The sequence below is a fragment of the Tamandua tetradactyla genome, chromosome 12 (genome assembly GCF_023851605.1).
Source record: "Tamandua tetradactyla isolate mTamTet1 chromosome 12, mTamTet1.pri, whole genome shotgun sequence".
NCBI lineage: Eukaryota > Metazoa > Chordata > Mammalia > Pilosa > Myrmecophagidae > Tamandua > Tamandua tetradactyla.
The window spans coordinates 62,771,229-62,797,918 of record NC_135338.1 but is presented as its reverse complement, the minus strand read 5'-3'; the positions used below and the strand labels follow the sequence as shown (position 1 = coordinate 62,797,918).

At 49.3% G+C, this 26,690-nt stretch overlaps 1 long non-coding RNA gene across 1 annotated transcript; it reads right to left on the bottom strand.

Annotated features, from left to right (window-relative positions):
- Positions 1 to 581: 581 nt before the first annotated feature.
- LOC143651550 (uncharacterized) lies at positions 582 to 17,651 on the bottom strand. The gene is made up of 7 exons (XR_013160033.1): positions 17,567 to 17,651; positions 16,145 to 16,223; positions 15,352 to 15,465; positions 10,193 to 10,409; positions 7,161 to 7,257; positions 1,869 to 2,024; positions 582 to 1,780 (listed from the first exon to the last, which is right to left on the bottom strand). It is a non-coding gene; the product is annotated as an uncharacterized LOC143651550 (long non-coding RNA).
- Between the last annotated feature and the right edge of the window lie 9,039 nt (positions 17,652 to 26,690).

Here is a 26,690-nt window from a genome sequence, read left to right as displayed (position 1 = left end):
AAAAAAAAGAAAATAGAAGTGAAGGGATGGAGAAAAATGCAAAAAAAAAAAACTTCCTTTCACTCTCGTCCTTGAAAACTATTTTCACCAACTCTGTGCAAACATTGGTTACTATTTTCTTGCAGCACATTGAATATCTTCTTCTGCTGCCTTTCAGTCAACTTGCTCTCCATGGTCCATTCATACTCCCTTTGTCCAAAACCCCACAGTCTTCCCGCCTCCAGCCCTCTCCCCTCTTCTTCCCTATCCTCACTCTTAGCACCTGCTTCTGCTTCCTACTTGATGAGCAATCGACATAGGTCAGGAGGGGGTCTTCTGAGACCCCCCACTACTTACCTGCCCCTCCGCCTGCCCCTCGCACCTGCCACCAGGCATGCCTGAGCAATGCCAGTCCCCGCCTCAAGCACCGGGCACCCCAAACTCACCCAGCAGGGTCCTCCCGCCTCCCTCCTAGCCTCCTCCTGCCTGCACTGTTGCTTTTTCGCCACTATGGGATCATTCTCATCGGCCTTCCCATATGCACTTGATCGAAGTTTGGGTTTCCCAGAAGCAGACACTGACACAGGGATTTTAGTGCAAATGTTTATTTGGGGGGTGGGGAGCAGGGAAGTGGGGTGATGCTACAAGGAAGACAAGAATCTTAGGCTGGACAACTCGGAGTTGGATATGCACGTGCAGGAGCTTCCTGGAGAACAAGGGAAGCGGGACTGAGCAGAGGGAGACACTGGGAGTGTCACTATCACTTGGTCCATTGTGTGAGGACGCTGGAGCGACGATGGTCCTGCTCAAGAGGTGTGTGTTGAGGTGGGGGCCCGGGCGCTGCACCCCACCCCGACCAGGTATGGGTGTGGGATGTCCATATGAAAGAGGTGGGATCTTGGGCAGAGCAACCCCCTCAGATGAAGGGTTGGGGGTACGAGGGTTCTAGTCCAGAAGGGGGGATCAGGGTGGTGAACTCCAGAATCCACTCTAGGAAGGAGGCCCACAAAGGGAGAACCCAGAATTTAACCCCATGGGGAACTCGGGGAAACAGTGCAAAACAAAAGTATGGGAATGATCTGCCTGAGGACCTGGTGGCTGGGGTGTCCACAAGCCAATTCATGGGCCACTGCAGGGACCGAGGCTGCCACTCATTCTTCAGCACCTCTGGTCTGCCATGTGAGCAGAGAGCCTCCCCAGGTCCGAAAAAGCCCTTGTCTCAAAGACATGGACTCTAGGGGCTGGAAGTGCACTGGGACACATGGCCAGGCATGATGGCATCCGATTCCTTCTTTCTTCCCCAATTCTACTTCCTATACTAGCTGCTCACATTTATGGCTCCCCATTGTAGAGCAAAACTCCAGAAGCGTTATCAGTAGTCTATGCCTCCTTTTCCTATCTGTGTGTGGTAAACTAACCCAAAGCAAGGGCTGCCCTTTGCCCTGGGCTGTGGGGAGGTGACCCCTAAGAAATAGTCTCTGCTTACCTGGGATCTGGCCACGGGACAATCTAACAACATGATTTATGGTGGGGGTTCTGGGCCTCGTGGTATCTGCTCTACATTTGCCTGGGCTGCAGACGAAAGGTCAACCACTAGGGCAGTCGACGATGCAGCCCAAGAAAAACCCTGGATGCCAAGGCTGGGGCGAGTTTCCCTGGTTGGCAGTGCGCTGTGCCCCACACTGATGGTGGGACATTGACCCTGCCCATGGTCCCACGGGAGAGGAGTCAGCTCTCTGCCCTCTGCATTTCTTCCCTCGCAGATCTTAATCTGCATGATTCCCCTGTAAAAAACCTAAAGCTGCAAATAGAACAGGTTTCAGTGAGCTCTGTGAGTTCTTCTAGGGAATTATTGAAACTGAGAGTGGTCTTGGGTCCCCTGAGCTGACCTGGGTGTCAGAAGTGAGGGCATCCTCTGCAATGTGCTCCATTTAACTTCAAAGTCTCCTTCCATTTTCTGCATTCCAGCCAGGCTTTTGTATCCCATGTTTCTACCGACAGCCTCCATGCCACTAAATGCGATCTCATTCCTTGCTCCTCTTGACCTACAATGTTACAGAGTTGATTGCCCATTTCTCCATGGTACGAGCCCCCTCCCCCTGACTACTCCTTCTCAGTCTCCTTCGCTGAATCTCTTTTCTCTCCACAACCTCTTAATGTTGCGAGTCTGAGGCCACTGGAAGGTGTGGGTCTGAGTTACCAAGAGGAAGGTGCTGCAAAGAAAAAGAGCTCCAGGAGTCTGCAGTAGTATCCCCTTGGGTCTTGGCTGAATGCTGAGTCATGCGTGAGTAGGACCACGCTTCCAGGCCGGGCAGAGTGACTGAGGAGTCGTGAGCTGATCTGTTTATGATCAGCTAGGGACTTAGGGACCCTAGGGATGGGGTCCCTCAGTTTCCCAACAGCCAGAGTTGGGAGTTCTTGTGGCTCACTCACACACACCCCCAAAGAGACACATCTTAGCAGAGGGGCTAAATGATTCCCTGTAAAGGCTCCTCTGACCTAACAATGCTGGAAAGAAGCCTAAAAAAGGACCACTGAACGGAAAGTAATGTAACAGCCAGCCAGAACAGAGTCCAATGCTCCCTAAAATAGGGCAGCAAATTCCAGACTGTCAACAATTTGAAAGTCACAATATTCAGCATCTATTCAAACTTTACATGTCAAGAAGCCAGAAACTGTAACCCCTAGCTAGGAGGAAAGTCAGTCAACAGAAACACACCAGTGGGTGGTAGAAATGCTGGAAGTAGCAGAAGAGGATGTTAAACAGCTATCATAACCAGTTTTTAAATGAAAATATGAACATAGCGAGGAAAGAAATGGAAGATGTAAAAAATATGTAAATGGAACTCTTAGAGCTATATCTGAAATGAAAAGTTTACAGCATAAGCTTAACAGCTGATTACTTAAAGGAAAAGAAAAAGTTACTAAACTTGATGAAATAGTACCAGAAATACCCAGAGGAAACAAAAAGACTATAAGAACACAAACAGATCATCAGTGACCAGGACACAATATCTAGTGGTCTAATATTCATGACATGGAAGTCCCCCAAAGAGAGGAGAGGACAAAAAAAAATATTCAAAGAGATAGTGGCTGAAAATTTTCCAAATTTGATGTAAACTATAAATCGACAGATTCATAAATTCAATGAACTGCAAGCAAGATAAACACACAAAAAATCATATCGAGACACGTCACAACCAATTTTCTGAAACCAGCATTAAAGAGGAAATCCTGAAAACAGTCAGAGAAAAACAACACATTAGATACAGAAGAAAGATCTAAAAATGGCCCCAGGATTCTTTTTTGGAAACAATGCAAGGCAGAAGTAAAGTGACATCTTTAATGTAGTGAAGGAAAGAAACTGTTCATCTAGAATTCTATGTTCTGAAAAAAAAAAAAAACCTTTAAAAAATCAAGGCAAAATAAAGTGTTTTGAAGATAACTAAGCGTTGGGGGAATTTGTCACCAGCAGAGTTGAGCTATAAGAAATGTCAAAGGAAGTTCTTCAAGCAGAAGGAAATGAAGCCAGATGGAATGCTGGCTTCACAAAAAGGAGCGAGGAGTGTTGGAAATGGGAAATGTGATGACAAAAGTAAAAAGCTATCTTTCCTTTTTTTAAACAAAAAATCTGCTTCCAGAGTGGTCATTTGCAATATACTATTTGTGGTGTTCAGGTGGTTCGTGTTATTTTCAAAAAGAAAAATGTGATCAGATATATTTAAATTTTAGATGAGTGGCATGCTCGTGACACTGAGACACAAATAGAAAAGTCGATAAAACAAGCCCTTCCAACCCGTCCCCCAAAGGCAATAAGCCTTTGTTCATTGTGTATCCTTCCATATATTGTGTGTATCAACTATAAAAATACACAAGAAGACAGTGAATTTATATTGATGTTTTACAAGAAATGCATCACAGTATTCTGCTACAGGGGTTTAAAAAAGAAAAGAAGACCTTTTCTTTTTGATTAATTTCCTTAATAGATACTTAGCTGTTTAAAGACAAGACAGCGACAATGTATGGGGGATTTTATTACATACTAAAAATAAAATCATGACAACAACGCACAAAGCATGGGAGTGGTGAGATAGTAATTTGTTGTAGAATTCTTCCATCCTGTGTGAAGGGGTATAAATGGCCTTTGAATGCAGACTATACAGTAAATGTGCATATTTTAAATTCTGGAGCACCCCTAAAATCAGAAAAAAGATGTATAAATTATTAGATATTAAAAGATAAAATGGAATCCTAAAAAAATTCAATTGATCCCAAAGAAGGAAAGAAAGAAGAAAAGGAACAAAGAACATATAGGACAAAGAGAAAACCAATAGCAAGATGGTAGAACTAAACCCACAGATGCTGATAACTGTATTGGATGAGAAGTTCTAGCACTCCAACAAGAGGCAGAGATTGTGAGCGTGGGTGAAAAAACAAGGAGCAGCTATATGCAGTCTACGGGAAACCCACTTTAAATATAAAGGTGGCTATACAAAACTCAACTGGATGTCTATATGCTAGCAAAGAACTGTTAGAAATTAAAATAAAAATCAATATATATTTCAAATAGATCACATAGTAAATAAAAACAGATGATAGGTGTGTTGAAAGAGAACAGGACTCAATCTGAAAAATTCCTCATGGCCAAGACTGGAACAATTTGTGCAAAAAAATAATCATAGCATTGGATTTTTTAGCCCAAAGAAAAAAATAATAAATCCATTAGCCCACACTGCTAAAAAATTTAAAAAATGAAATAACTGAATAAATGGGAGAAAAGGAACAATTTCTCTGTACAGAAGAATTTCAATTAATTCATGCAGCGGGAATGAGGGAAGTAGAAAAATTAGCTTTAGAGCTCCACAGCAGTATTTGTGCAGTCAAGATGCACAATGGGGGTGGGCCACAGTGGCTCAGCAGGTAAGAGTGCTTGCCTGCCATGCCTGAGGACCCGGGTTCGATTCCCGGTGCCTGCCCATGTAAAAAAAAAAGATGCACAATGGTTGCTGAAATGAGTGTGGACCAACTTACAAGAAGAAACAGAACATTTGCATAGTCTGAAAGTATCTACCCCTTAGTAATCACCAATTACAAAAAGAAATATGGTAACTACAAAGTGGAGAAAAAGCCAAAAGACTTTACCAGGCGGTCCAGGCTCAACAGGAACAAGACACAGTGACTTTGAGAACAGCACAACTGCAGGCCATCATTAGAAAGTACCAGATAAACCCAAACTGAAACACAGTCTCCAAAGTATCTGGCCACTTCTCTTCAAAAGTATCAAGGCATGAAGGACAGGGATATGAAAGAATTGTCCAGACTGGAGATGACTAAGGAAGCATGCCAATGAACACAATGTGGGATCCAGACTGGATCCTAGATGGGAGAAATGTTAGTGGAAAAGCTGGTAAAATCCAAATAAGGTCCATGCTTTACTCGGTAGTAATATATCAGTGTTAATCCCTTAGTTTTCAGGGTTGTACTGTGCTTATGTAAGATGCTAACTTTAGGAGAGGTTGAGTGAAGGTCCATGGAACACTCTGTCCTATTTTGACAACTTTCTGATATTCCCAAATTACCTCAAAATAAATAAACTCAAGAAACATGCTATTTAAAATGGCATAAAAATACATGAAATTCTTAGGGATAAATTTCACAAAAGATGGGCAAGACCTGTACACTGAAAACCACAAAGCATTGCTGAAGGAAATTAGAGATGGCATCAAGAAATGAAGCTGTACACTGCGTTCATAGTTCTGAAGACTCAGTATTATCAGGTGTCAATTCTGCCATCAGTGATCTGTAGACCCAAGGTAATACTACTTAAAACAGCACTTTTTTGGGTAGAAATTCACAAACTGATTTAAAAATATATGGAAATACAAAAGACCTAGAATAGCTGCAGCGCTTCTGAAAAAGAGCAAAGTGGGAGGATTCACAGTACCAGACGCTCACAGGGAGTGTGGCCTCCGGGTCAGTGGAACAGAATGCAGAGCTCAGAAGTGGACCCATGAATATATGGTCACTTGAGTTCTGAAAAGGAGGCCCAAGGCAAATCATTGGGAAAAGGAAACTCTTCAAAAGAAATGGTGACAGCTGGGACAGCTGACTATCGAGATATCAAATTAAAAATCCCAACCCTACTTCACACCATACTCAAGAATTACCCTGAGGTGGATCCCATCCTTAACATAAAAACCCAAACTATAAAACTTCTTGACAGCATAGATAAGGTATGAGCTCAAAGCAGGCAAAGATTTATCAATAGGACACAAAATCCTCTGCAAAACATGAAAGTAAAAACTGATAAAAATGGACATCATCCAAATGAACATCTGCATTTCAAAGACCTAAGAAAATGCAAAGACAAATCACAGGCTGAGAAAGAATGCTTGCTATACATACATCTGATAAGGGACTTGTAGCCACAATATACGAAAAAAAAGTCTCACAATTCAGAAACAAGAAGACAAACACTTCAATTAAAAATTGGAAAAATGACCTGGGCAGTTCACAAGAGAAGACACACAAATGACCGATGCACTGTAGATGTTCCTTCTTCCTAAAACACTCTTCTCTGATCATCTGTCTCATCACTCCCTCTCTTTCTTCAGGACTTTGATTAAAATTTACTTTTTAAATGAAGCAAGGGTCCCCGCAAAACTGATCAAATATCGCACCCCAACCTCTCCCCAGCACACATATGCTCCACCGTCCACTAACCCTGTTTTCCTTTTTCCCTCCATAGCACTACTTTCAAGTACACGGTAATATTTACTTATTTATAAATGTAAATTATTTATTGCCTAGCTCCCTTGTGAGAATGAGCAAGAATTCTGTTTGTTCACTGATGGGATTCCAAGTGTCAGGAGCTAAATAACTATTTCTTTTACAAATGAAGGAAGGCATAAATAATGGCCACTCTTGGTTTGTATATCCTGCAGTGTTTCCACAATGCTTCAAGGCATGATTTGTTTTTCCTTACTTTGCTGCAGCTTCACTAAGCTTCTGCAGTCTAAGAAATCACATCTTTATCAACTCTGGAATATCCTGGATCTGGAATATCTATTAAATCTTCAAATTTCCCCGCCTCCTGCTTTCTATCATCTTTCAATTGTGTTCTTCTAAAAATCCATTAGATGAATGTCAGGCTATCAATTCTAGCCTCCATCTCTGCTCACCTTTTTGCTTTTTCCAATCTCTTTTCTCTCTTCATCTCTGAGCAATTTCTTCAGTTCTACCCCCATTTCATGAATTTTGTTTTCAGCTCGGCTTAATCTGCGTTTTACCAGATATTGAGGTTTTAATATCATGGATAGGATTTTCATAGTCAGTTCTGTTTGACTCTTTCAAATTTATTTGCTCTATTTTTTATAATACTCGGCTGATTTCTCATAGTTTGGGTTCTTCATTTCATTTCTTTAACCATTTAAAAATATTCAAATTCCCTGGTCAGTAATTATTTGATGTTCTGGGGGCTTTAATCTGGGATTGTGAGTAGGGGATTTGAGTTTGCTTCCAACAATTGAACCTCACTTACCCGGAATGTCTTTAAGTTGACGTCACAGCTTGGGGTTTTCTGGACCATCAAAGCAGTGTAAATTCAAACCTTAGAGTTATGTGAGAGGCCTGTGGATTTAAGTTCTCGGGGAGATGTCTTCTCCACTTAGTTCCCAGGCAGAAATAGACCAGTTTCCTTGTTATCTCCTCTTGCCAGCTGTATTGGCTGGGATAGACTAAGCTCTGCCTAATAACAAATAATCCCTCTCATAACAAAGGCTTATTTTTGGCTCTTGTAACTTTTGCAGTTTTCTGGGGATCTAAGTGACTCTCTGGGGCAACTGTCTCCTTGGAACAACTCAATGATCAGGTTGATTCTATCTCAACACAGCTCTGCCTTCTTGTTGCTAGACCTTCACAGGTGCCTGGCCCCGGGGTATGGGGTAGAGCTCCCGGAAGCTGGCTCTGGCCATTACACCCCTTAGTCTAGAAGTGATGCACATCACTTTCTCCTTGACCCACTGGCTGGAAGGAGTCCCAGCCCAGGCTAGTTGCCTCAGAAGGCTCTACTACCTGTTGGTGATTTTTTTCCACCTGCCTCTGTCACTGAAGTTGCAGCCCTCTGAGGCCCTGGCTTTGGGCAAGAATGTCAGTCCCCACATGCCTTCTCTCCTGCCCTTAGAAGACCACTGAAGCCCATGCCTCGAGTTACCGAGGTGGACAGGTACCCTGAGTTTGCATCAGGGGCAGTTTATTGCTCTCATTTTCAGCTCCCCCCTCATTTTTGGCATTTGGGTAATTCCTTTGCTTTCTGGCAAGCTCAGCTGCACATTGGGAACGAGATTTATTGTAATTTAGTTAGCATTTCCAGGCACTTGGTTTCCTTCTGTAAGTATTGTTATTGTCCACATCGCTTGGATGAGGAAATAGGGTGGAAAGAGTCAATACCTCCAAGGCCACATATTGGGGACCACTTGGAAGCCTGCTTTCCAGCTAGGCTGCCCTGACTCCATGGCCAGTACTTAATGCCTTACCATAGGACTTCCTTGGGAGAGGAAACACTGGGGCAGGCTTCCCAGAGCAGACGCCCTTTGACCTGATCCATGTTTGGGGCAGGAGGACACAGCAAAGGGCCCAGACTGTGGGCAAGGAAGAGGACCCAGCCTGGGCAGGGAGTGTGAAAAGGCAGAGACGCGTGCTAGCTGCTCAACAAATATTTGCTGAATAAATGCATAAATAAATAGCCAAGTAAAGGAACGGGAGTGAATAACGCAGTTGGTAAAGTGTGAGTCAATCTCTTGCAATGGCTTGTGTTTGACCCAGAGTTTTCCTACCTGCTCTTGCCTAATTTCCCAAGCTAAACAAACCGGGAAGAATTTGTAGGAATGCCAGGCAATGAGTCCCTATTCCAGTCTTAGCAATTGCAGTTACCTAAAATTACAAGCCTGTCTGATCTCATTAGCAAAATAAGACTCAGAGGGGACCGGAGGTGGCAGCTCCTCCTAACAAGGGGACGCTGGAGTCTTTGTCTGCTCTCCAGGCCCCCAGGCGGGATCTCTGGGATCTCTGGCCGTTAAAGGCCTGCTGAGTTCGCTCCCTCGGCTGGTCCACCAGCGCGCCCAGGGAGGAAGAGAAAGCAAACAGAGGGAAATTCCGAGTTAAGCCTGGACTTCAGTCAAACCCCCTCTCCTTCGTAAACACCCTCCCTTCCATTGATTACCACGCCAGGACTTTAGCCGGCAGTCTGAGAGGGATTAGATGACCCAGAAAGGCCCGATGAGATAAATATCCACAGACGCGAAACTCTGCAGAGCATGTCCGGGGCAGTAGGTGCTGCAATCCCAGTGCACTCAGGGCAAGGTTTAGGAAACCCAGACATTTTATTGAAGGACTTGGAGCTTCAGGTATGAGATTGTTGCATAGACTTGAGTTTGCAGAATAAAATCAAGAGGTCTCATTTGGAGAATAAAGTTGAAGCCCCCTCGGAACGTTGCAGAGGAGAGAGGTACTGCTGCCTGCCTTAGTGGTCAGAATGTCTCTCAAGAGCCATGTTTCTTCATTAACCTTCCTCAGGGGCCAGGCTTGAATTAATGACTCCACATCCCATTAGCTTAAGCAATCCTCCTTAAGGCCCTGCAAAGCAGGCGCCATCAGCTCTGGTTTTCAGACGAGGGATCCAAAATGAGCCGGTTAAGTAACCCGCCCGGGTCACTTAGCTAAGCCAGCATGGCAGGTCCAATGCCTGGGGCCCGTGAGAGTTTTAGGGGCCCTCAGACATCTACTACATTTTGCTGGAACCAAAAGAAATAAAAGTACTTAAAGTTCTATTAAAAATACTTTTGAGTACTGCTATGATTACAGTACTCAAATCATGGGAGGTGCCCATGGAAGGCATGACGTGGCCTGAGCCGGGATTCCAAGAGGACTGGCCTAAGTCCAGGCTCCCGGAAGGCCAGGAAATGGGTGCTTGAGGCCCTGTGGATGATGCTGGACCACAGCAGGGCCATGGATGGTTCTGGAGGCTCCGACATGAGACATGACTACGGTACAAGAGCTATCGAGAGGGGCGGGTACCCAGAGGGCGTCCTCTCTCCTGGTCCCCACAGCCTAGCAGATCCCTGGCCTGTGTCTCGTAGACAGCTCACCTGTGCTCATTGCCCTGTGTGAATCCTCAGGACAAGGAGTCACAAACCCAGGCCCGGCTTTTGCTTACCATTCAACAAATGACTACAGGATGCTCTGGTGTGGGGTGAGGGCCTGCCGGTTGTCAGGGGAGCAAGGGACCGGACAGCTCAGGCCCACACACAAGGCCTCTCCTTCTGGTGGAAAGCGGGATGATCCAGCTTTCCTCGCAGGCTTTCTGTAAGGGCCCGCGGACTTTCTTCGGCCCAGCCTGGAGTACGGTGTTCAGCAGGTATCAGCTGGCATGGCTGTGTGGAGAGGAAGAGGGAGAGGATGGTGAAACAGAGCTGGCAACCATGGGCAAGCGTTCAAAGGGGAACAGAGAAATGGGGCTGTGCCTGGAGATGTCTGGGTGGCACATCCGTCACACCAGCTTTTTATAGGCATATAAACTTTTTATTTTGGAATAATTTTAGATTTACAGCAAAGTTGCAAAGACAGTCCAGAATGCCACCACACACCTCATCCAGTTGTCCCGTTGGTGTATTTGTCAAAACTAAGAAGCTTGCAAGGCACCATTACCATGAACTGGACCCCAGGCTTCATTTGGATGCCACCAGCTTCCCCATTAAGGCCTTCTGTCCCAGGACCCAAGCCAGCATGCCATGTTGCATTTAGCCAGCATGTCTCCCTGGCCCTGTGCGTTCTGCGATCCATTGCGTTTTTTTTTTTTTTTTTTTTTTTGCATGGGCAGGCTCTGGGAATCGAGCCCCATTGTGTTTTGATACCAGCTCTTGGACCAAGGCTGGGATCACAGGGGTGAGCGGGAGAGCTTTGGCCACAGGCTGCCCACAGTCCAGTGGGTGGGCAGACATGGGTAAGCATTTATACTGTGCTGAAAAAAGCATGGGGTGGGGAGTGTGGCAAACCCAGCCAGACATCGATGGCTCCTGTGTTGAGTGCTTCTGAATTGCTTTGGTAAAGAGTGGCTCTGACTGAAAAACTGGCTCGCGTAATAACATCTAGTGCTGTATTTTGATGGGATCATTGTTTTATATTTATGAAGATTCTTAATTATCTCCAGCAAATGCATTTAGCTCACTTGGTTGGTAACTGAATTAAGGAAAATGTCTTTTCAGGCAGTGTAAGTCATTGCTATAATATAAAAGAATAAAGGATAACTTTAAAAGTACTTCCCTGTGTGACCTGGACAAACTCAGGGCTCTAATAAAACAGGCCTTCTGGAGACGCCAGATAAAAGTCACATGAGACCATGAGGATTTTCCTTCCCTGGGAAGCCTTTACTGACGCCTGCTTTGAGCTGGTCCCTCCTTGCTGGAACCATGGACAAGCTTTCATGTTTGCATTTATCACATTGTGTTACATGACTCATCCCTGAAAGTGTGGCCCCTGAAGGCCTGACCCAAGGCTTGCCGCCTTCTCAAAGGAGCCCATGAAACTTTCCCAAGCTGTGCTGAAATCCCTGAGCTATTCCAGAGCCTCGGACATCTTTGGGTTTCATCTTTGGGTGCACACACTTCTAGCCCATCACTGCAGCTGTGGGGTTGCCACGCTCCTGTTACGGAATGCTGGTGGGGGGCCTTGGCAGGGTGATCATGATTGGAGGCAGGGAGTCGGGGACCTGGGCACCAAGAGCTTCTGGGGGCTTGTCCAGCTGTGGCTCAGTGTGGGGGCCCGGAGGAAGCCCAGACAGTCAGGCCCTGGACTTTGAAGAAAAATCAATATTTGCCAGGAGTTTATGGTATCATAAACATGTCTCTGGGTGGCAGTGCCACTTCCTGGCTCTGGCTCAGCCCACAGTAAGTGCTGAGAGGATTAGGGAGCTGCCCCCATGCCCCTCCCCCACTTTGCATGCCTGAGGTCCAGGAGGGAGCAGGAGCAGCCTCTGGGTCCTCTCAGGCTTCTCTGGGTGCTCTGAGCCTCTCAGACCCCTCCCAGCAGTGGGTGGGGGATGGGGGCATCAATTCAGCAAATCAAGTGCCCCCTCTGCCCAAGCACTGGCCTTAGTGGGCAGGCGGCCAACCGGCTCACGGTCTGCAAGGAGTCTATAGCCCAGTGTTGGAGAGCAGTGTCTGGCGAGCAAACAAATCCAGGTACGGGATAACTGTAGACTCCAATCAAGAAACAGGGGACTGCAGACTGATAAATGCACTAAAGCAATAAATTGGGTGGTGAGATGGAGGCGCCGTTGGGGCAGGCCAGGTGGGGCCGGGGCTGTAGGCCAGCACTCTAGGCTGGCACTCCCAGGCCTGGTGCTGGGCTGAAGCCAGCAGTGACTGGGGACAGCACTGGGCCTGCTTGTCACTCAGCCTCCCTCACTGCTGCATGGTCCCTCTCCCCTAAGCCTCCCACTTTCCTCCTTCTCTCCTCACTCCCTGTCTGTCTCCTTTCCACACCAACTCCAATGTGTCCCACAGTTCTGGTGGGCACAGAAACCTCGTGGTGTGTTCCTGCTGCCAACTGCCCTTTCTCTTCCATTTCTTAGTTCAGATGCTCAAGGGAGCTCCTGATTGTCCAGCTTATGGGTGGGCTGTGCTGGGTGGGGCAGAGCTGTGGCTGTGCTCACACGATTGCATGATGAGATATGGTCATTCAGGCTGTCCAGCAGTAGGAGCTGTGGTGGGACAGGTACAGCCATCAGCTCCCAGCACGGCAAGGAGGCATGGGGCCTGTGTTCGAGTCTTGCTCCAATCTGCCTCAGGGGTGTCCTTTCACAGTACTGGCATAATAGAGGGGCTAGTAAATCCCTTTAAGTCATAGGGCTCTGCACAGTGTCTGGCAAGAGGAGGGAATTCATCAATAGTGGGGGCATTCTGGAATCCCCACCCAGGTCCTGAAATCCACTGAGAAGCAGAATGCAAGGGATTTTGCAATTTATGTAACAACAGACAGACATAAGGGCTACTGCCCATGATGATGGTTTCAAAGGGCAGCTCCTGAGACTGGTGGCTCATTACCTGTTTTTATAGAATTCTACATCTTTTCAGAACCTTGGGATTACAAAACAGCAATTGAGAAATAATGGGGTGCCGTGGACCCCATTAAAGCGATGCCTTTATGTATTTACAATTCAGCTTAAATTTTTACCAGGAGACATTTTCACAATGTAGCATGTGTTAGTCACGGCGTGAATTGCGAAACCAAGGAAATATCTCCAAAGTGCTGGCCTTGACGATGTAACTGGCAAGGCTTTGGTGGGAATAAAAATAACACTTCTCAGCACTGCCGTCTCAAAGGGCAGGAGAAATCTGGAAGCCTCCCCCGGCACTCAGGTAGTTCGTTTGCACGTGCAGGAGTGGAGGCTCTACTGGGGTGCCTCCCATCCCCGCCCCTCCCCAACGTTTTCCTGCTGCCCGGGGAGAATGAGCTCTGCCCAGGGGTAGGGGTGGCAGTGAAAGAGCAGGAGTGGGGAGTTGGGGGGCCTGGTTTGAGGTCTGGATCTGCCACTCACTAACCAGGAGGCCTTGGGCGTTCCCAGACCACATTTTGCACAAGGAGACCCAGAGTTACCCTACAGTGATGAGGAGCTTCCCCTTGGCCCCACTGCCCCCTAAGTGATTCCAAACCGTGAGGTACCAGTGCCCCCTGGAATCCCCCAGTTCTGCATCAGGAGTGCATGGGACACAGCAGAGGGAGGGCGGCGATGGAGGGCTCCCTCGCAGCTGTGAGGCCAGCTTGACTCCTCTAAGCATAACAGCCCTGCGCTCCCCACCGGGTTGCAGAGCCCGCAGGTGGCTCGACAAGCCTGCAGTTTCTGGATGTGACATGAAAGTTAGCATTTGCATGCTCTTTGTCTGGCTTCCCTGCGTTTGTTTTTCTTGCTCTTACCGTCCTGAAGTATTCCCGATCCTGTTTATGTTAAAGCTGAAAATGTCACTGCAGAATCCTGCTGCCAAAGGACCCACTGGGGCCTGCCTCTGTCCAGCCCCCTCCCACCCCCAGCAGACACCAGCTGCAGTGACACATCCAGTGTCCTCGGGAACCCACAGAACCCAGGCCCTTGCCAAAGATGGGTGCCGTGCTGCAAGCACGTGTGCCAGCCAAGCTCAAAGCCTGCTGCCGGGCACCTGCCACCCTCAGTCCTGCAGGTGGCAGCTTATAGGGCAACCACACCACTGGACCCGAGCACTCCTTCCCAGCTTCCAAGGGGGCTGCCCGTGGGTGGTTTGGACTCACAGCACCCGGGAGCAAGGACGTTGTAATTCCCATTCTGCAGAGGGGGAAACCGAGGCTCAGGAAGAACTTGCTGGCCCAAGGTACTGTCATTTTCCTGCACAAGGCCCTTGATTTCTGCCTGCAGTACCGAAGCCCCCTGCAGCAGCCCACCCCCCAGGGTGCTTCCAGCACAGCTCCCAGTGTGCTTCCCTTGGCTGTGTCTGGACTTCTCTTTGGCGTGATTATGCACCGCTGAATTGCTTCTTCCTTGTTTTTGGGTATTTAATCGTCTCTGTCTTGCCTGCCTGTCTAGATGGACAACTCCGGGGGACCTGGCCACAGACTGGCTGCCTCATGGCTGCCTCCTACCCACACTTGTTGAACAAATGATTTGTTATTACTCCCTGAGGCTGGGTTTCCGCGTGTCTGGTCACAGGAGAATAGATCCTCCCACTCCGGCCCCTGGCCCCCCAAGTCCTTGGCTGGCCAGTATTATGAACGGTATTGTTTCATATTAAATTCCATGGACCCTGGTTTCACAATCAAATAATTCGATCTTGTTTACAAATGGAATTTTTACTTTTTGACAGCCTCTAGCTTTGCTGGTCTGGATGGTCAGTTAAACTGTGTCCTCCCATGCCCTGCTGTCTACCTCATGGCCTTCCTGGGGACACGGTGAAGTCTGGGAACTATCCCCTGGTGGAATGGGCCAAGTGCTCCAGCCGGGCTCTGGGTGGGGCCACCTGTGCACAGATTCTCTCCTTGCGCCGCGCGTGGGGCATGAAGAGTTTCCTCTGCGTCTCTCGGCCTCTCCCACGCTCCAGCACAGCCACGTTAAAACCCACAAACAACAGAATTGGAAGGGAACCTGGATACCTGTCATTCCAACCCTGCTTTTATTATAGAGTGGGAAACTGAGGTACAGAGAGGGGAAGGGATCCTGTGGCCAGACTTGGGCCCTCAGATGTCCTCTGCCTGGACCTTTTCGTGACCGTCCCACTGAACTTCCTAAGGGCCCCCATGTTCCAAGTACCGCTTTGAGCAATGGAGACACAAAAGACCATGACATCTGACCTTTAGGAGCGCATCATCCAAGTGCTGGGGTGTGATGGGGTGAACAAGGAAGCACTGGATGGCCGTACAGTGAAGGTGGTGGATCAGCAGCAGCCACACGAGGACAGGAGGGCTCTGTGAAGAAGGGGGAGGGGTGAGGGGAGGTCAGGACAAGCAAACGGAACAGCATCTGCAAAGCCACAGATGTGGCTAAGTCTAGCAGCTGCGGCCCGAGCCTCTTTGTGGCTGGAGAACAGACTCGGCATTTTTAAAAAAAAACATACACTCAATTTTAGTTTCTCCCAGGGAGTCCCCTGTTATCTTGGGAGGCTGCATCCACTGGGAACTTTTTTGGAGCCTCTCTTTTGGAACTTTCTCTAAGCGAGCAGGGGCATGGCAACACAGCTTGTGGTGCCTGGGCTGGATGGCCTGGTCTGACCCCTCCTGGTCCCACTGGGCTTGGCTCCTAATGGCATTTGGATGTTCTCCACAGGCCAGTCGGCTCTCTAAGGTCGCCGCTGAACTCTGCTGAGGAGATCTTAGGGATTTGTCCCTCACCCCCACAGGCTGTCCCCAAAGGGTGCCAAGGCAGCGCCTGCACCTTCCCAGGCCCCTTGGGCAAGTCCTGGAGAAAGTAGGTTGATCACCACCCAGCCAGTGCTCCTGGGCCCAAGGCAGTCCCTGCACTAAGTAAAATATTCTGGGAGATGAATGCAGGGGGTGGGGCTGCTAAGGCTCCTCCCGGGGGGCTGAGAATGGGGGGGGGGGCGAGGTTTCCCTGAACCTAGAACCCTGCCCATCACCACCTCCCTACCTGGGACCCATCCTGGAATCCTGGGAACACATGTTGGCATCAGATCTCCAGCTTATGAACCCACAGAGACCATGGGCTTCTAGAAATGAAGATGACACAAAAAACAGACTTCAACTCTGCAACTGGAAACTATCCAGACGTGGTAACACTGAGCACTGGCCAGGTGTGGGGGACATGCTCCTGGCCACGTCCATGGAGGCGTAAACCAGCAAAACTGAAAATGCCTAACTTGCTGGGGCCGGAGTCTGGGCTTCTAGGAATCTAACGCCCTGATATCCTGACAAGGCATCAGCATTGTTCGCAGCAGCAAAGAACAGGAAAACATGGGTCCTGAGGCGGTACCCACATGTGTGGCCGCTCCGGGGACAAAGCACAACATCTGTCCACCTGTGCTGAGATGGATGGATCTCTAAAATAAACAAAGTGCAAAAAGCAAGATGCTGGACAGTTTCTTCTTTTGAGTTAGTGAAAAAGAAAGATAAGAAAAGTCTAGCTATACTCCATAAGACTGATTTTTATAAAGCCAAATTCATGGAAGGCTCAAAAATAGTGAATGTAATGCTATTGCTCATTACCATAACAGATCAGTAAATAGATGTTTTTCTATTTTCAAAAGTAAAGAAAGAAAGGAGAAGATGTGGTGGTAGAAGCCTCTGGAAGGATACACAGTAGCAGCTGTTACTGAATAAGTCTTTCTACAAGTAACAGGAAAACTGCAGATGCAGCTTATCCAGCCCTCTCCTCAGTTCCTCTACCTGTTAACTCATTGAATCCTGAGATGCCCCCACCCCCACCCCGCCAGCCCCTCTGTGGGTTTTGCTATTACACCCACTTTGCAGACGAAGGAAGTGAGGGCTGGGGAGGTGAAGCACTAACTCAGGTCATACAGGTAGTGTGTGCTGCTGCAGGGGTGGGACTGAGCTGCTGGCCAGTCTGCTCCGCTGCTGGTAACAGGTTCATCCAGAGAGGGGCAAAGGGGCTTCTTTTTTTTCTCTTCATTTCTTTTCTTTTTTTTATACAAGTAGTTGTAGGTTTACCAAAAACTCATGCAGAAAATACAGAGTTCCCACATAACCCTTTTCCCCCCATGCCCAATTCTCCCTGTTATTAACATTAGTGTGGTAACTCTGTCATAAATAATGAAACATCACTATTATAATTATATTATTAACTCTAGTTCACAGCTAACATTAGGGCTCCTTCTTGGTGTTGTACAGGTCTAGGTTTTTTTTTTCTTTTGATTATTCTGGGAACATTTATACAATGTAAAATTTCTCCTTTTTATCTACTTTCAAGCATACAATTCAGTGGTGGTGTTACGCTCTCCATAGTATGCCTCCATCACTGCCACCTATTCCCACAAAGAAGGGGGCAGCTTTTGTTTTTCATTTTACACCTCTCTGTATCCCTGCATTTTCTTACCAGGTGAAAATACGACTTCATCTTAGAAAATGCCAACGGGGCTTATCTGGATAATGGACCTTTTATTCCTTTATTGTATTTTTCTGTATTAGAAAGAAAAAGAGAATGCATGTCATTTTAAAAAATTTGCTCCCCAAAAAGAAAACCTACCGTGTCTCTAGGAAGTCATTTGGAGGAAAAACTCAGCACTCTACAAAACTGATCCACAGTCTTGGGCGTGGGGCCCTAACACTTGCTTATGGGAATCAGCTGCTGTTTCCCGTGAAGTCGAAAAGAGAAGGCGGGAAGTGGGAGAAGGCTGAACAATTTCTGGTCCAGTTCCTCAGGTTATAAGCACGGGAAGCAAGGCTGAGAGAAGTGCTCGACCTTGCTCTCGGTGCCACCTGGGGCTGAGCTGGCACCCCACTCAGGGGCTGCTCTGCTACCGCACATTGAAAGTTCGAGAAAGTGAGAACAAGCCAGTTATGTCTGCACCATATTTGCTTAATTACCAAGAGAAGAAAAAAATGCTTGAGGGACTATATTTAGTCCAGGACACAATTCAAGGACCCCCCTGGGTATAGCCATGTCTCCATTTGTCTCATTTCATCTCTGTGCCCAGCACGCACTTGAGCTCGTGTTTGCTACTCTGTAACTCACTTGGCTATTGGGAGGTTGCATTACCACTGGTGACTGCAGGTATCCTGGTGGCCTTCTGGAGAAAAGTGACTCTAAATGAGGGCCTGGGTGTCCATGGGAGACGGCGGAATCTCAGGGTGGCATGGCGTCTAGTTCTGCCCTGGTTAGCTGCAGGGCCCCTGTCAAGAGCCCCTTCCCCCGCACCTCCACCAGGCCTTCCCCTCCTCCCCTGGACTGGATGGCCTTGGATGGCCTCCTCTGCTGCCTCTGTGTGGGCCCCAAACTTCAGTCCTTACATCTCTGAGTTTGGCCTCCAAGTCCTTGCCTTATAAGGGGGTCCTCGGGCTCAAGGCCTGGGGACCCCAGTGCCCAATGACAGAGTGGCGGCTGCAACTCTCAGAAGCGTGAGGACAGCCCAACTTGTTCAGAGGCAGCCTGGGGTTGGAACTCAGCCTTGGTCTTCTCCACCTGGGCTCAAACCCTTCCTGGTCTCTAGCGGACCTGGTTTCTAGGCTCACCCTGGGGCCCAGCCGCGGCACTCATGGGAAGACCCTGCCAGAGTGTGGACAGGGCTACTTGTGCAGACTCAGTTCCAAGCCCTCACCCACACTCCTCAAGACCCTGCAGGACCTTCAGGCTCCCCACCAGGTCCTGCACGGTGAGTCAGCACAGCTCGGTTACACAGACACCTGCCCGGAATCACAGGATTAGGGGTTGATGACAGGAATTCAATTCCAACTGGCTTAGAGGCCAGTGGACTGGTTCTTGTGGTCTACAAGTTCAAAGTTCAGCTGGATGCCACTGTTGGCTCACATAACATTGCCAAGTCTGTCTGTCTGTCTCTTGGCTTCCACCATGTTATCTTCATTTTCCAGCAGGCTGTCCCCAAAGGTGATAAGATAGAGTCGACCAGTTTAACAATCTCAGTTCCTATTTAGTACCAGATTGAACTTGGACATCACCCAGATATGTTGAACTTGGACATCACCCAGATATGTCCTTGTGACAAGAGGGATGGGACGTCCTCCTGGGCCAGGCACGGGTCCCAGGTCCAACCGGGGAGCCTGTTGATTCTGCTCCACCCATCTAAGAGGACCATGGCAGAGGACGGAAAACCCTGGGTTGCTCACCACACAACACCAGTTAGCACCTGTAAAGAGCACTCAGGAGGGCTAGCTGGTCTGCAGAAAGGCAGGCCACACTTCCTGTGGACAGGGAGGTGGTCTGGCAGCCGCTTTCTTCGTGAGCTCCCACCTCTGCTCCTCCCCACCCACCTGCCTCTGGCTCCTCCCACAGGCCCTTGGTTTCTGCTCCCTATTGGCATTATATCGACACTGCTCCCTCCCTCACAGGGAGATTCCCAACTGGTCCTCACGCCACCACGTCCACCCGAAGGACCTGAAAGCCTCTCTCTTTAGAAAGTGCACGAGAATCCGGGACTGTCTGGCAGGGAAAATGGGTCTCTAGGCTGAAAGGAGTGGGCACCGGCATTTGGAATCCTCGTTGTATAACACTGTTGTGAATTGAGTTGTGTCCTCAAAAGAGAAACATGTTCAAATCCTAACCCGTGACCCTTTGAATGCACCGTTATTTGGAAACAGGGCCTTAGAAGATGTGATTCGTTAAGATGAGGCCAAACTGGACTAAGGTGGGCCTGATCCAGGATGAACATGTCCTTAGAAGAAGAGGGAAATTTGGAGACAGGTAGAGAGACAGAGATTGATGACTGAGAATGGCATGGGTTGCCAGCAATCCACCAGCAGCTAAAAGAGGTGTGGAACAGTCTCTTCCCTCTCTCCTTGGACGCACGGTCCTGCCAACACCTGATTTTGGACTTCTAGCCTACAGAACTGTGAGAGACTAAATTTCTGCTGTTTGAAGCCCCCCAGTACTTTGTTACAGCAGCTGTGGGAAGCTAAGAGAGTTTGGGGAGTGGTGCCACTGTAACAAATACCTGAACGTTAATACCTGGCTTTGGAGTTGGGTAATGGGTAGAGGCTATACGAATTTTGAAGTTGCTTGATAGCTTTGAGGGGATTGTTGACAAAAAATATAGTTGTTAAAGGTGTTTTAGGGTGAGGCTTAGCAGAAGTAAAGAACAGGTTATTGGAAACTGGAGGAAAGGTAATTCCTGTTATAAAGTGACAGAGAACTTGGCTAAATTATATCATTGTCTTGGGTGGAAAGTGGAACTTGTAAGCAGTAAATTTGGATATTTAGCTCAGTAGATTCCTAGGCAAAGTATGGAAGGTGCAGCCTTGTTTCTCCTTGCTGCTTACGGTAAAATGCAAGAGGAAAGAGAAATCGAGGAATGAATTGTTAAACAAAAAGGAACTGGCAAAGGATGATTTAGAACATTCTCAGCCTAACCAGATTGCATGCTCTGAGCCTCGGGCCAATGGAATGGCCGAATGCCCATCTGCTAAGGCGACAAGGACTATGACTCATGGCTCAGACCACCCCTCTCAGTAGAAGCTAGACATGAGATGCAGAGACCCAGGGAAGATCTGTGGAAGCCTCTCTCTCTGATGGCTTAGACCCCTGCAAATTGCATGGAGGACCATCAAGTTTTCTGAGAATTTTATATCAGCAAAAGCACTGCCGACCTGGACTAAAAGGGAACAAAATGAGAAAAAATGAAGGAAGAATGATGGCAGGGGTAGAACCGTGAATGCAAAAGTATGGGCTAAAAGGACCATCTGGAAATCTCTGTCCTACCGTGCCGAGAAGACCTGGAAATCTCAGGCCTTGGAATCTCACAGAATTTGCTCTGCTGGGTTTTGGACTTTCTTGGGATCCGTGATTCCTTTTTCCTTCTAAATTCTTCCTTCTGGAATGGGAATGTCTGTCCTATACCTGTTTCATCATTGCATTTGGGAAGAAGAGAATGCATTTCATCATTTCACTGGTCCACAGATAGTGAAGAATTTTGCCCCAGGAACGATCACATAGTAAGTCTCCTTCGTATCTAATTTAGATGAATTAAAAGATAAGATTTTTAGTGAGGGTTGATGCCTGATAGCTTCAGAACTTTGGAGATGTGACAGAAAATGTATTTTGCACACAGAAAGGACTTTTTTTGTGTGTGTGACTGGAGGGTGGGCTGTTATGAATCGAATTGTGCACCCCTATAAATAAGTTTGAGTTCTAAACTCCGGTCCTGTGGAAATGACCTTATTTGGAAAATAGGGTCTTAGAGGATGTGATTAGTTAAAATGAGGCCAAACTGGACTAGGAAGGGCCTTGATCCAGTATGATCATGTCCTTAGAAGAGGAAGAAATTTGGAGACAGGTAGAGAGACAGAGAGAGTGACGACTGAGAATGTCGCAGATTGCCGGCAATCCACCAGCAGCTAGAAGACGCGTGGAACAGACTTTTCCCCAGGGACTTTGGCTGAAATGTGGTCCTGCTGACACCTTGGTTTTGGACTCCTGGCCTCCAGGGCTGTGAGAGACTAAATTTCTCTCCCCTTTCTGCCCCCCATTTTTGGTAGTTGGTTACGGCAGCCCTGGGACACCATGACAGACATCTCTGCACTCAGCTTCTGTGATTAACCCAGCTGCTGCGAGGCCCATTTCCCCTTCAGAAGAAGGACTTGGCGCCCTGCAATCCTTTCTCTCCAGCCTAAGCTGCTCTCTCTCTGGCTCTGTGTCCCCAGCCTGGTCTCATGTAGCCTCTTGGAGCATCAGGCCTGCCCTGGTTTCTGTCCTTCAGTGTGAGCTGAAAAAGGGAAAACAAGGGTCCAGGGGTAGCAGGGAGTGCAGAGAGGGGCAGGGAAACCCACCCCAGGCACACAGCTCAACCCACTTAGTTAGGACCCCCTCTGCAGCTATGCGACCCTGCATAGGCAGATTCGGTCTTATCATGTCTCAGTTCAAGTTCTTGAGAAAGAATCTGATCACCCTAGCCTGGCTAGGTGTGACCAGGAAGATCCCCTCTGGTGCAGCCTGAGCCCTCTGGTGCAGTGGTGGAAAGGGTGATTCTGAAGGGAAGCGAGGAGGGAGAGGTGACAATGGGCATGCCTGGTGTATGCTGTGGCCCATGGCACTGCTCTTTAGGTCTGCTCCCCCGCGGCAGTCACTCTTCAGAGCGGGAGCTGGGTTACACCAGGGAGAGGTCAGGACAGCCTGCCTCGGTGGTGTGAAGCTGCTGTGCTTGGAGGACGGGTGCCCTGGTGCTCACGGAGTCATAGGGGAGAAAGTCAAAAGCGTCCTGCCCTCGGGGCCAGCCACACTCTACCTGCTGTGGGCTTGGGCAGATGCATTCTCTCCTGGGCTACCACAGATTCCTGTTAAAATGAGGATTTTAAAAGTCTGAGGAATTTATTGCTTCTGTCTGTCTGTGACTTTAACAGACTCCAGATTAGGTGTGGGTTGAAGCCGAGTTTGGGCGTGCAGCACCAGCATGCCACTCAGCGTGGCAGTCTGTCCACAAGCTCTTGGGGTGGATGGGTTGATCTCGCCGCAGGGTCCCAGCTTCACCTGGTTCCCATCCCTCACTAAGGCATTCTTCTGCTCTGGGGTCTTGGTGGCCCTCAAAGGCCTGGAGAGTAATGTTGTCTAAAGAACAATAGGGAAGGGAACCAGCCAGGCCTCTGGGGTGTGGAGAAGGTTAAACTGCTTGAAAACCTCCCAGACATCAGGGGAGGCAGCACAGGGCGAAGAGCAGTGGGCAGGGCAATTCAATAAAATACAACCGAAGTCCAGTGGGCAGGGGAGAGAGAAAGCAAGGAGAGAGCAGGAGGTGAGCAGGCACTGAAGAGAGCAAACGGCAAACAGGAGGCTAAGAAGGGCGGGTGACGCTGTGCGGGACACTTACCCACACACACCAGGAAAGCAAGGAAAGCATGCTCTGCCAGGGCCGGTGGTGGTTACCAATGCCAGGGCTGTCCATCACCCATCTCCACAGCCGTCTGCGGCACCTTCTTTCGGGGCAGACAGGGCTCAGAAAAATCCCTGCCCAGGTCCCAGGTGGCAGGGCGAGCTGCTGAGGGCACCCCACTCTAGCTCTCAGTGGGGGGGTGGGGGGGGTGGAGGGAGAAGCATTGGGCGGGCGGGTGCCAGGGCAGAGCCCTTCCCTATGGACATGGGGTGCGCCATTGGATGAGTGCACCTTTGTGTGCGTGTGTGTGTGTGTGTGTGTGTGCACGTGCATGCAGGGGTCCCTATGGGGGATGAGAGTCCCAGGGGTCTTTTCCCTTTGGAGTTCAAAGCCCCTGGCCAGAGGCAGCCTGGGGTGACCTTGGCCTTGTGGTGCTTCCGTTTTGAACCCCAGGGTCCTGGAGGCCCCATGGGGGAGGGGGACGGGAGGGTGGTGAAGATCACCACTGGTAGTGTTGGGTGGCTTCTGCTTCTCCCCGTCTGCCTTGCCAAGCTGAGGGGAGGGGAATGGCAGGCTGATGTGCTGAATACCAGGAAGGCAACTTCTAGAAGGTCAAAAGCAGCCAGATAAACACCACCACCAAGGAAGAGGTGAAAGCAAAAGAGAGGCGAATTCCAACTTGGTTTGGAAGAGCAGCTGGCGACAGCCAGGCTGAAAGGGGCCACTCCCAGAGTGGGTCAGGGGCTGGCTGAGCCCTCTCTGCTCTGCACCCCAATGGGTGGGCAGGGGTGGGGGACAGGTACCTGGGGGGGGAGGGTCCTGGCTCCAGTGTGGGCCTGGGAAGAGGCTGTGGGATGTGTTCAGGGCAGGAGGGGCCACAGAGATGTCCCCAGTCCTGTCCATTTCTCTCCCCTCTGCTCCTTGCTGCAGCCACACAGACTCCTTTCAGCCACCTCTGCAGGGTACTGGCTGGGTATGGGATTGGGGCCTTTGCACATACAGGGTCCAGAACATTCTTCCAAAGCCTCACTGCACCTTCCTCCTCTGTGCCACCTTCCCTGGGTGGCTGGTCCAAAGCCACCCAGCTCCAGACACGGTCTGTCCCTGTTGTATCCCCTCTCCTGCCCCCATCACTGCCTCGGCGCAAGTGATTATTTGTGTGCTGTCTTCTGCTAGAATGGCAGTTCTGCTCACTGCTGCATCCCAAGCACTGCGAAAGGCAGGCACCTTCCCTGCCTGGGTGGGCCCCGGCTCCTGCACAGTGCCCTCCCACCCTGGGCCACCGGGAGCACTGCAAGACTTACAGAGCCCAAGACAAACTCGTGGGGAGAGAAGAACTTTACAACAGTCGACATCAGGCTCCATGCAAGAAAAATTGTATTCCATGCCTCAAAAGTGAGCTAGCCAGCTAGTTCTTAATTCTTATTTATTTGGTTTCAGGAAAGCTATACTGGTTAAGGAGGGTGAATGTAATTTGTACACTAAAATGCACAGATCAAGTTTGAATTCAGCTCAAATGTAATAGTTATGGGATCAGAAAGGTGTGTACATGTGGGTTTGTTTAGGTGCATGAATGCATGTGTGTGTGCATATGTGTGTGTGTGTGCATAAGTGCATGCATCTGTGTCTGTATAATGGGTGTGTGGGCATGTATAAAAGTTTGTATGTGTGCATATGCATGTGTCTGTGTATTTACATGTGTATATGAGAGTGTATTGTGCTTATGTGTGCTGTGTGCATGTGAGTGAGTCTATGATTGAGTGTATGTGTGCGCATTTGTGCAGGTGTTTGCATTGTGTATGCTTGTGCCTGTGTGTATGTGTATATGTGTGTGTGTGCATGTATTTATATGTATGCTGTGTGTGTGTAAATTGCACATGTGCATGTGTGCACATATATATACATTTCTCTGTGTGTATGCATGTATGTGTGTGTGTTTGTGTGCATGCAAATACCATGCAGAAGCTGCCATTTGAGGTCTATGTTTTTATAGAGCTAAAGCTGTCATTTAAATTGCTGAAACACTGAGAGCACCGTGACAGAAAACTGTGAGAAGCCTGTGGTTCTCTCTGAGTGGCAGTCATTGCAAAGCATAAAAGGAGGAGGAACTCAGCCCCTAGGGGCAAGGAGGTGAGGTGGGTGGCTTGGGGTTATCTCCTCTCACAGAGCTTCTCAGTGGCAGCTCATGGTCCCTTCCCAGGGAGGGGGGCAATCCCCGCAGATGGTGGCACAGAGAAGAAGACGCAGCCAGCATCCACAGTGCCTGGCTGGGGAGGGAGGACCCTTGGCCCTGGCACCCAGGGGCTGAGCCATTCCCGGCGGTCTTTGAAGGCTGGGAGAGCCAGCTGGACCCAGCTCTGCCACTTACTGTGTGGTCTAGAGTCACATGTTCCACTCCCCTGGCCCCCAGTACTGGGGGTGCAAAACTGAGAGAGAAACCAACTGGATTCCCCGGTCTGTCGTGAGCCCTGGGGGCAGCATGGTAAGCGGGTGATCTCCATAAACGCTGCTCTGTTGCTCAGAGCCATGGGCACCCTGATGTTCCACCCAAGCAGCAACTCCTAGTCCAGGCCCCATGGACACCAAGCTGACCTTCCTAGAGCTGTGAGTCCCTGAAATCTGCAGTGGGGATTGAGGAGGGTGTGGGTCCCAGGGGGTGGGGATGGATTTTACAGGGTGGCTAACCTGGGCGGCTAAGCTGTGGGCAGGGCCTCTGGGCCGTGGAATGGCAGGTGCCCAGGTGCAGCAGGAGGCACAGGAAAACGATAGGTGCTTGAGTGGCCCAGGGACTTGGAGTCAAGCCCTGACCTCACACCAGAGCTCCCTGGATGCTCACCATGACCCTGGGAGATGAGCCACAGGGTCTCCCTTCCATAGACGACAAGGCCAAGGCCCAGCAGAGGCAGGTGGCTGGTCCAGCACACAGAGTGCTGCTGAGCAGGGGCCAGAATCCAGACGTAAGCACTCCAGGTTGGGGGGGGGGGGTGGGAAACAAAGGAGAGGAGACTGTGGGGGCTGCTGGGCTGAGTCTCGAGCACCCTCCATCCCACATACCCTCAGCTTGGCAAGCAGTGGTCCGTGAACTTGGCATTGTGACCCACTGGGGTCCTAAGGGTCATTTTAGTGGGCTGTAGTCCTCGCTTGGAAGAAAACAAATAGGATAACAAAACCAGAGCACATGATGCACATGAAGTCAGGTGTACTGTTCTGGGTGCATCTGCATAAATAGTTGGTTGGATAGTTTATGCACAGCCAGTGTGTGTAACGGACCTTGAAGTGCATGGTGTATTTCTTACCCTGGCCACGCTCAGACAGACTCGAAAGCCAGGGCTCTGCTGAGCCTACAGGGCCTCTGCGCCTTTGTTCTCTGACAAGAAAGGCAGTGCCAGGCACAGGGCAGGAGGCAGGATGTGCTCGGGCATTTCTGCAGTATGACCCTCCTGCATGCCTGCGTGGCCTGGCTCGGCATGGTGGCAGCGCCGCAGTGGGGGGGTCTTAGAACATGGGGTACAGATGCTCAGCTGCAGCAAGCAGGAGACCCAAGGCCCCAAGCCCAGGTGGTCCAGGCTGTCCTCTCCTTGTGGGTCCTGTCAGGTACCTTGCCCACAACTAGGACCCCCAAAGCAAGCCCACGGAGCTGCTCCACTAGGCTGCCCAGCTTGGGGAGTCCCCAAATGCCATGTG